The sequence below is a fragment of the Miscanthus floridulus genome, unplaced genomic scaffold (genome assembly GCF_019320115.1).
Source record: "Miscanthus floridulus cultivar M001 unplaced genomic scaffold, ASM1932011v1 fs_786_2_3, whole genome shotgun sequence".
NCBI classification, from domain to species: domain Eukaryota; kingdom Viridiplantae; phylum Streptophyta; class Magnoliopsida; order Poales; family Poaceae; genus Miscanthus; species Miscanthus floridulus.
This window is the reverse complement of record NW_027097271.1, coordinates 61,684-72,401: the sequence shown is the minus strand read 5'-3', so window position 1 is coordinate 72,401 and position 10,718 is coordinate 61,684.

Genomic DNA, 10,718 nt, shown 5'->3' with positions numbered 1-10,718 from the left:
CCTTTTTGTCACGAGCGAACCGTCGTAGCTTCTGCTTGATTGGTTTGGCCTTGCTGTTGACATTTAAGGAGTGCTCGATCAAGTTTCGAGGTACACCGGGCATGTCGGAAGGTTTCCATGCAAACACATCCACGTTGCCCCTCAAGAACCTGACGAGCGCGTCTTCCTATTTGGGATCCAGGTCGGCCCCGATGAGGGCCGTTTTGCTGGGATCGCCCTCGACCAGCTGGATCATCTTGTGCTCTTTGGACCTGATGTTCTTGCGCAGAGCCTCGAGCTCTGGGATCTCCAGGTGGTCGGTCGAGGTCTTCTTAGCGTCGAGCATGGTCTCGGCCATGCGAATAGAGAGGTCGTGGGCCTCTGCTATTTTGAAGCTGTCGTCCTCGCAAGTATAAGCTGCGTATACGTTGCCCCTGAGGGTTAAAACTCCTTTCTCAGTAGGCATCTTGAGCACCAGATACCTGTAATGAGGTATGGCCATGAACTTGGTGAGCAACGGTCGACCAAGAATAGCATGGTAGGTGCCATCGAAATCAGCGACCACGAAGTTGACGTAGTCGGTGCGGAAGTGGTCCGGAGTCCCAAACTGCATAGGTAGCGTGATCTGCCCGAGAGATGTGGAGCTCTGTCCGAGGAGAACGCCCTAGAACTGTGCTTCGTACGGCTTTAGGTCCGCCTGGGATATTTTCAGAGCGGGCAGGCTGTTCTTGAACAGAATATCAATGGAGCTACCGCCGTCGATCAGTACCCTATCGAATTGAACCTTGTTGATACAAGGATCGAGGACCAGGGGAAAACGCCCTGGCTCGGGTATGGCGGCCCATTGGTCCTTCCTGCTGAAGTAGATTTCACGGTGAGACCACGGAGGGAGCCGCGGATCGGTGAGAAGGTTATCAGTGTTCGCCACGTTCAAGCAAGCGCGGGCGAGCAGCTTGCGTTCTCGTTTGGTCTCAATGGACACCTTGCCGCCGATGATGGTGTGCACGCGATCAGTCGGCTTGACGTATTTATGACGAGGATCTACATCGTCGTCGTCGTTGTCCTCGTTGCGCTGTTCCCCCGCGTCGTTAGGCTTGTCGGACGTATCCGGAGCCTGTTGACTCATGTAGATAGTCTTGAGGACACGGCAATTCTCCATGGTGTGGTTCGATTTAGGATGGAGCTGGCAGGGTCCCTTCAATGCTTTGGCATAGTCGTCCTCGTAGTTTCGACGTCCGCTGCCCTTTTTCATAGTATTGACCTCGCCGTCGTCTTCCCGAGCGCGCTTGCTCCTGTAATCGTCGCGGTGGTTGCGCCGCTGATTACGTTGATCACGGTGGTCGCGGGAGTCGTTGCGCTGGTTGCGGCGGTCAAAATTATCGTTCCGACCATGATTGCCACGGTAATCGTCGCGGTGTGGGCGGTGGTCAGAGCGTGGAACCCTTCCTGCTTCTTCAACGATTATCTTTTTAGCGTCGTCAGCGTCCGCATATTTCTTAGCGGTGGCCAAAAGCGTTGTGACCGATTCGGGTCTCTTTCGGAGGAGCTTGTCTCTTAGGGCGTCGTGGAAGCGGAGGCCGGTGACGAAAGCCTCGATTGCTTCGTTGTCAGATATTGATGGGACCTTGATGCGCATCTCCGAGAAACGCCAAACGTACTCGCGCAGTGGTTCATCCTTCCGATCTCGGATCCGTTGCAGATCGTACTTGTTGCCGGGTTGTTCACAAGTAGCGATGAAATTGTCGATGAAGGCCTGCCTGAGCTCCTGCCAAGAGTCAAAATAATTCGCTGGCAAGCTAACCAGCCATTGGTGACCTACATGACCAACAGCGACTGGGAAGTAGTTAGACATGACGTGCTCGTCAGCCATGGCTGAGCGGCACGTAGTTTCGTAGAGCATGACCCATAGTTCAGGGTTTTCCTTGCCGTCGTACTTCTAAAGTTTCTCGAGTTTGAAATTCTTAGGCCATATGACTTGGCGAAGGTATGGAGTGAACTGCTTCAAACCCGGCGGGCCGTGGGCAGTGTCATATTCCATACGGCGATAGCTTTCATGGGATGCACGATCGTTGGCTCTCTGGTTGATGCGAGCGCGCAGATCACGTCCGACGAGGTGATGGCGAAGATCGTTATTGCCATCGTGGCGATCTCGATTGCCATCTGGATTAGCCCTGCGACCGTGGTTATCATGGCGATTGTCGCAGTTATCTCGGTGGTTGTTGCCTCGAACGTCGTGGCGGTTATCCTCCCGGCGGCGGTTGTCATCCCGACCACCATCATGACCACCGTTTCCGCCTTGACGGTTGTCCGATGGGTCGTTATTGTGCGAGCCACGTTGGTTGAGTGGCTATGAGCGACTTGAGTATTGGCGGCTGTGGCTTGATTCGACAGAAACGGATGGAGCCCGGGCTTGATTCATCTCTGCGGTCTGAGCCATAGCAGCTGTCAGATAAGCTTGTATGTCATCACGGACTGCTTGGGTCTCGGGAGTGTTGGGCAACCGTTGCATTGTCGCCATGGCGACGGCTACGTTGGCGCTTGGGGTCTTGAAGACTTGTTTGTCCCCCACCCTGTCGAAAGCATTGTTGAGGTCACGTGGTCGGAGCCTTATGCGTCGTGCCTCCTGGTCTGCTTCAGCTTCGATTTGGCGGCGATTAAACCGGTCAATATTGCGCGCTTCGCGTGCAGTCTTTTCTTGTTCTCTTTCGCCAACTGCTGGCGGCTCGTCGTTGCTGACAACATGGATCAAATCCCCTTGTCTTGGCGGGAAAGACGGAAATTGGGGGAAACCCGGGACGTGGTCTGGTAGATCCAGATCGTATTTGACGCCTTCATCTTCGTGATGCTGAAGCTCGGTGTGGACAGACGCGTTGGATGCGATGCCGGATGAGGAGCTGGAGTCCCCTTCTCGGACGGTGTGGATGGATCCTTCTTGATAATCTTCAATCCGGACCATGTTGACGATGTTGCATGGCTTCGGCCAAGATTGGTGAATAGGACATAGATCCGAGCGGCGTCGTAGGTTGTACGCGTAGCTAGAGGCAGCGTTCCGCAGGCCGTAGAGCTAGACCTGGTGGTTCTCTATCGGGACTTCGTACTCGTGGAGTCGGAGACCCGTCGCGAAGGCTGGATGGCGACGAGCGGAGCGCCCCTCAGGAGTAGATACGACCACAAGATCTGTTCCAAGCCGTGCAGGACGACCGGCCCGAGCTGGTCGGATAGATCTGTTGTGGGGAGCTGTTACCTGCTCATTAGGTTGGCTTTGAATCGTACTTACCAGAGCTAGGGTTTCAGCGAGTTTGATGCCGACCCGATCAATGGAGTCGAGCAGGTCGGTGTCGTCGATCTGCTTTCCTCTGTAGCGGGGAAGCGGATGACGGGTTGCCGGCATGGCTGTAGGCGTGGTCGGAGCCAGATGTACCGTGGTCGGAGCCAGATCCATCGTGGTCGGAGCCGTGTTCACCGTGGTCGGAGCCGTAGCCGATGCAGGTGAAGTAGTCGTCGGCGCAGGCTGAATCCACGCCTCCTCCGCGGTCGCGGCGATGGAGTCGTCGGAGCTGGTGGTCCAGGTGATCTGGCCGACGGTGAACGTGAGGCCGTTGGGCGTAGCCATGGAGCCGGAGATGATGACCATCTTGTTCGCTTGGAGAGCAGTACGCACACCCCCTACCTGGCAGTCTACCTAGGGGTATGCCCAAGGTAGTAGATTATCGGCAGACAGATGCGCAAGCCCTAAACAAGACGGTGACGCAAGACAGACACGAGGTTTTATCCAGGTTCGGCCGCCAAGAAGGCGTAATACCTACGTCCTGCGTCTGATTTTTATTGCTGTATGTCAATGAGAGATGTTTTTTAGAGGGGTCCCCTGCCCGCCTTATATAGTCCGGGGGGCAAGGTTACAGATCTAGAAACTAATCCTAGCCAGTTACAATTGCCATATGTGGCCGGATAAAGATTCCTATTCTAACCGACCAGGATCCTGCTTGGTCGCCAAATCCGTCTTGATTCCTTGTGCGGGACTCCGATCAGGTTAACTGGGCCGCACATCGCCTTTCGGGTGGACTGAACCCATCAATCCGGGCCAGCCCAAGCTTAGCCGTAAGGGTATAGGGGTTAATACCCCCACAGACCCTGTGCCAACAGCTGGTCATAGGATATCGGTGGGGAGCGGCGTGCCGCCCCGAATTTGTGTAGCGTCGGGGTGGTCTTGCTCGTGTCGTGCCTGGCGGGCGCGGCGAGAGCGGCCGCTCGGACGCCGCCTACGCCTGGGCTGCCGGTGCGCGACTTCATCATCGGTTGGTGGGGCTCGAGGAGTGAGGAGTACCATGTCGTACTCATGCCCTAGGGACATGAACTCTAGGCTCCCAAACCAAACCACCGTGCTGAGACACAATGGTCGTACGGGGTCTGCCATCCGGAACTTGCAGGGATGACAAAACTGACACGCAGGGTCCCCTACCTGGCGCGCCAACTGTTGGTGTTTCGGACCAGGGGGTCCTCAACCAACCAGTGAATTTGAACTGCGTGCTCCCAATTCTGGATGGTGATGCAAAGAGACACATGGTTTATACTGGTTTAGGCAATCGATGCCCTACGTCTAGTCTGAGAGATCGATCTTGTATTCCTTGCACCGAAGTGCTCGTAGTAGGGGGTTACAAGCTAGGGGAGAGAGGGAGCTAGTCCCAGGTCTCAGCAAGGTGTCGTGTGGGTCGTCTGAGACATTGCTCTCAGGCGGCTGGGATGTGTGTGTGTGTTACAATGTGTTCCTCCTTTCTTCTTCCCTCTAAGTGGCCCAAGTCCTCTCCTTTTATAGTTGAAGGGAGGACAAGGACAGTACATGTGTTCAACTATGCGGTGTCGTGCCAACAGGGGCGGCATGTCCGAGCACTGTGGCCTGTTCCTGTGGCGGCGTGGTCGTCGGAGTGGTCCGTCCTTGGAGCACTGGGGCGGCGTGCCAGTCCCATCAGATCCTGTGTGTCGTGAGAGCCCTGGGACTGCCCTGGAGTGGGTGCAGCGGTGGACGTGCAAGCCGCTGTGGATGGACTGTGCGCGAGGCCGAGGCTTGGTCGGTGCCGAGGCTGCACCGTAGTGGGGGTCTCGGCGGGCACAAACCCCGAGATAGCCGAGACCTTGGTGCACAGTGCTGAGGCCCCGAGTGGGCGGCTGACCTGGTGCGCCGGCTTGGAGGCGGTGATAACCCGGGCCAAGTTGTCCATGTCGCGTTGTTTTCGAGGCGGGGATCGCAAAGCACAGTGCAGTGTGGGCGCTGATCGTGGGCACATCGTCAGAACACAGTGGCCGGTAATCCCCACCGTGCCCTGTCCCAGCCGGTATGGCGTTGATGCGACCTCAGGTCCCGTCGGCCATTCTGTGGTGTTGAGCCATCGTCTAGCTGAGATTGCGGGAGTGGTTGAAGTATTAATGAGACATGACGTGCTGTCGGGAAGACCGGCCGAGGCGGGGGCGACGGACTATGGATAAGCTGGTCTCGCGTGATACGGGGAATGAGGCCTCGTGCGAGACGGAGAGCGGAGCCTCGCGCGGGATAGAGATCGGAGCCTCACGCGGGACGGAGATCGGACTCCTTGCTGAGGCCTTTCGTGAGAAGCCTCGCGCGATACGGAGAAGGCACCCCCTGCCGAGGCCTTCCGTGGAGAGCCTCGCGCGAAGCGGAGATCGTGTTCCCTGCCGAGGCCTTCCGTGGAGAGTCTCGCGCGAGGCGGAGATTGCGTCAGCACGCCGAGACCTCCTGCGCGAGGCTCGAGGCGAAGCGGAGGGCCTGGTGGGCTCGGACGTAGCGGGTGAGGGGCCCACGGCTTACCTTCTTGCTTTGTTTCTTGATGGGACTTAAGTGACCTCTTTGATGTTCGCCCGGGGTACCCCGTTCTAAGATACCCGACAAATACAGTTGAGGGCAGAGACCAGAGAGTGGCTTCACTATACTCTAGACACTAGTCCTGTGACAAAGGAAGTTCATCAACTCGTGGGCCGATCAATTTCGAGCCCATGTTGTAATTACAGTGGGTACTGGGTACAGGCTACAGCAACCCCTCTACTACTGGTCTACTGCTAGGCCCAGAGCCCTGGACCCCTGGATGCTTGGATGGATCCCATGACCAAAGATCCTTCGCGGCCCAGCCCCGCGCTCGACGGGGGCCTACCGTCCGCCATGGACACCTATGCCGCGCCGTGCGGGGAGGCCAGAACCAGAAATGCACGAGGGGGCCGGGGCCGGTCGGGAGGGTGGGTGGGTGCGTGCACACGGTGCGGAGCCGCTCACGTGCCCAGCCCAGCGCGACAGCGACGTCGCGCCGTGCCGCCCCATCCATGTCCACGGCGCCTGGATGAGAGAGAGCGCGTCGTAGCGTAGGGACGCGCTGTCCTGTCGTCTCTCAGCCGTATGCGCGGAGCTCTCGCAACTCTCTCAGCACGCAGCAAGGCGATGGCGTGCAGGAGTGGTCACCGTGAGCCGCCGCTCGGCCCGGCCCGGCGGCCGGCCCCACCGCGCGCAACCTCGGAGGCTGTCGCGAACCATATGCCGTTGGCCATTTCGCTTTTGGATAAAATCGGAGCCGCACCCGCACGCGTCCACCGCCATAGGATCCGGTGCGACTTTTCATTCCAACAAAAAAACAATAACGATTTCCCGGTCGTCTAAGCCCCCGTTTGGCAGGGCTTCACTTCACTGGTGAAGCTATTTTTTTTGGCTTCAGCTCCACGAACAGTTCCACCGGTGGAGCTGAAGCGGTTTTGGTAAACCGTTTGGCAAAATAACTTCTCTGTGAGAGTATGTTTTTAGGGGCATGGAGGACGAACCGGGAGAAGCCACTTTTTTTTTTTTTTGCTCCATCCCACCCAAAATCACTGTGAGAGCATGTTTTTAGGGGCTTCATAAGTGAAGCTATTTTACTTTACCCCATTTAATAAAAAACGACTCCAAACGGCTCTAAAGCCGATGAAAAAACCATGCCAAATTGGGCCTAAATACGAGCGGGACACCGGGGTTACACAATTCGCAGTGCAAAAGCGAAGGCAGCAGTGGAAGATCCGGAAGCCGCTAGAAGAAGCTCCCGTGGGACCCACCTCCTCGCGGGTGGGGTCCGCCGGGCCACCAGCAGTGAGTTGGCCACATGGCCCGGCGCGCGTGCCGCGCGTTAGCTACGTTCTCATCTCGCTGAGCAGCGGGATGAGATGATCAGCTCTCACATGCTTTAGCTTACTACAGGAGTAGTGGTTCATTAGTCTAGATATATTTACTGATCCCTTATTTTAAACAAAAAATAAGAGAAGACCCCTGGCCTGGTGCAGTTGTTGTACTGAATCTGTACACATTAATTTAGGTCTCGCTCGCTTCGCTGAAAAATCAAACTAAAATATTGTTCCAGTTGATTTGTTGGGAAAGAAAAATACTATTATAACTTAAAAACAAATTAAAAAGATGAATTATAAGAGAAGCGAACATGACCTTAAAAATTCAGGAGCTTGAGCGGCCAAAGTTTGCGCTTTTTCCCTTGGAATCTTCCGCTCTGGCACATTGCCGGGGCAATTATATTACTTACTTTGCCTAACACAATGTCATGTGATTATTTTATTTATTTCTATTTCTACACCGCTCGATCGAGCGAGCTAGATTTTTTAAAAGAAAATGAAAAAGAGCTTCCTAGCTCATCATCGCTTTGTTTAACTACACTCCCTAGCTCGATGAATCCATGGCCATGGAGTACTTTGTTGAGGGAGGTAGCTAGGGGGGCGCTATTGAATGAGATGCTTGTTAGCCAAGTTAAAATCAGGAATATATCAAATTAATTTTTTAGGTGTATTATACCATGATAATGTTTAGAAACACATTCATTATCGTAATGAATCCGAAATAAAAGCTAAGCTGAGAGCTTGTTGTCTGAAAGTTACGACAAACATCAGTTGTCTCGAAGGCAGAAAATTTATTGCTAGGCATCGAATTGAATTTATCCATGCTCTGTCTTGCCAAAATATGTATACTTGGACTTACAATATCCTAGTTCGTATGAGGCATGTCAATAATTCATTTTTTTTAAAAGTATTTGTTGTCAACACGCAACGCGAAGGACGACGAACGATATTTAGATCACGATCATGATCATTGCGTGGTGATATTCCAATAAATTTCTTTCTCTTCCCATAATTATCTTTTTGTTTTATTTTATTTTATTTACTTGCTTTACAGTGTCTCCATACAATGATTATTTGCCTGCCGGTGATTCCGTGAGTTTTATTATATTTTATTTACTTGCCTTCCAGTGTCTCCATGCAGTGATTATTTGCTTGCCAGATATGGATAGCATGAGTGTTTTGGTCCTGCCGGGTAGATGTTGACAATCCGTATGTTTTAGTTGTAGAGATATTTTATTTACTTGCCTTGCAATGTCTCCATGCAGTGATTATTTGTCTACCGGTGATTCCGTGAGTTTTGTTTTATTTTATTTATTTGCCTTCCAGTGTCTCTATGCAGTAATTATTTGCCTGCCGGATATGGATCGCATGAGATGCGATGATTATTTACGTGCGGGATATGGATAGCATGAGTGTTTTGGTTCTGCCGGGTGGATGTCGACAATCCGTATATTTTAGTAGTGTGTGTATATATATAGCCTGATCGTTTGTTGGTTTCAGTCAGATCTTATCAATTAGCTAATAATATTTTTTTCTCACAATAAATCAGCCACAGCCAAACTTATCAACACAGAAACAACCGACGAATGGGCTGATAGACACACACACAGATGGGTTTGCGTGTGCTCGTTGCTAATTTTTGCTGGGGCTGTCTGCTGCCTGCCCACGGCGCCGTATTCATTAGGGTCTCGTTTGATTTGTTTTTTTAGAGACGGAGACAGCAATGTAAGTGTCATGCGTGCATGTGATCGAGTGAGTGCATGACTTCAATAAATTCTAATTCAGCATCATCAGCGCTAGCTACAGGTCGATCGGTCGTTCCTTTTTGCTTTCGATTTCCTTCGTCATGTATATCACTGTCTTTTCATTTTCAGAATTTTACACCCATTATATATTAGTGCTTAATCACGTTTTATGTCCACCGGCCAGCACCCAAATCTATCCTAACAGTGGCGGTGATGAATTAGATCTATGTAGGTGAACATGACGTTCGAGTATTCGACGTCCCGTTCGACAGGAAATGAAATGAAATGAAAATGGAAAAAAAAAACCCGACAAGACCCAGACGTGTTTACACGTTCTCAGTTTACTAGTACAGTAGGGAGTGAATGAACAAAACAGACAAAGAAAAAGGCGAACGAACACAAAAGGGGCGGATGCTAGCTATGCTGCGTGCGCGCATGATAGTGTTGGTGTGTGCCTGGCTGCCATGCCATGCATGGATCTAAAGCTAGCTCCATCCTCCATCGCTCGAATTCTCTAAGCCAATACTTACATATAATAAAATTCGTGCCGAGATGGATATAGTATTATACAACTCCGACATGACAACTCATGCAAAAGTTGGAACAATTTGCTCTGGCTGCTGCATGCTGTTCACACCTATAGCTAGATATCGCTCGATTTCGATATGCATGGTCGGGCGTACGGCTATGGCTTGGATTAGCGCATCGCACTTTGCTTGACACGCAGATGGCGCTGTCCATCCTGCATTCCTGTACCAGGTCTTCCTGCAGATAGTAGTAGCTTATTACTAATTACAGTACGTAGTTTACTCGCTACTTAATAACAACACATGTAAAAGTTCTTCCTGCAGCTGGTCCATGAACTGATCAACCTAACATGTATTACCACGAGGCTTTGTACTGGTGTCACACGAGCTCACGGAGAAGTTACTGTAACACTGCAGGGGCCGAGCGCAGCGGTGCCTGGTGCTGTGGTGCTTTTTTACTGGCACGCACGGCAGTCGGCGGTCGGCAGAGAGAGGCTCCACCGCCTCCTGCCCTGCATGCTGATTTGCAGAGACGCAGGTCATGCATGCATGCGGCATGCCCTACCGGGTCGGACCAGCCGGTGTAGTAGGCGCTGATCGATCCGTCGTCGGCCCGGCCGCCTCGCCCTTGCGCGTGGCACCTTTTTCAGATCTCGCAGCAGTACGTGCCGCCACTGTTGGCACGTGCGCGCGTGTCAGGGCACACGTGTGCCGCGCCCGGCCCGGCCCGGCCCGGCCCCTGCTGCTCGCGCCGCAGCGATTCCAGGTCCAGCGATCATCAGCGATGGTCCCCCGCGCGGAGGCGACGGGGGAGGTCCAGGCCGAGGCCGAGCGGCGGCCAGGCCCCGCCTGCGTCGAGGCGTACGAGAGCGCGCGCTCGACCCGCTCACCCGACACGCCTGCCTGCCAGCCTGCATGCTGATCCCCGGAAACCACGGTTAGATTCACCTTTTTTTTTCGCTCAGAATCAGCACGGACGCGCGTACGTAGACGCAGTCACGCAGCGGCTCGCGGCCCCTTTTTGCGTGCGGCCGGGGCTCGCCGTCACGGGCCTCCGCACGGCACCGAACGCCGGCGCGCGATGACATGCCCACATCTCCACCACCACTCGATCCCCCCGCTCGGCGCGGGAGCGACGGGGGACGTGGATCTTGCGAGGCTAAGCTATCGTGGCGTGGTTGGACGTGGTCGTGTGTACGCACGCGTGCTTCTTCTCCATCGGATACGAGGCGTGGAGTTTACGTGCCGCCGGGCGCACTCGGGCCGATCGGGTCGCGGCGGGGCCACGTGCGGTGAATTCGCCGGGAAGCGATCGGTC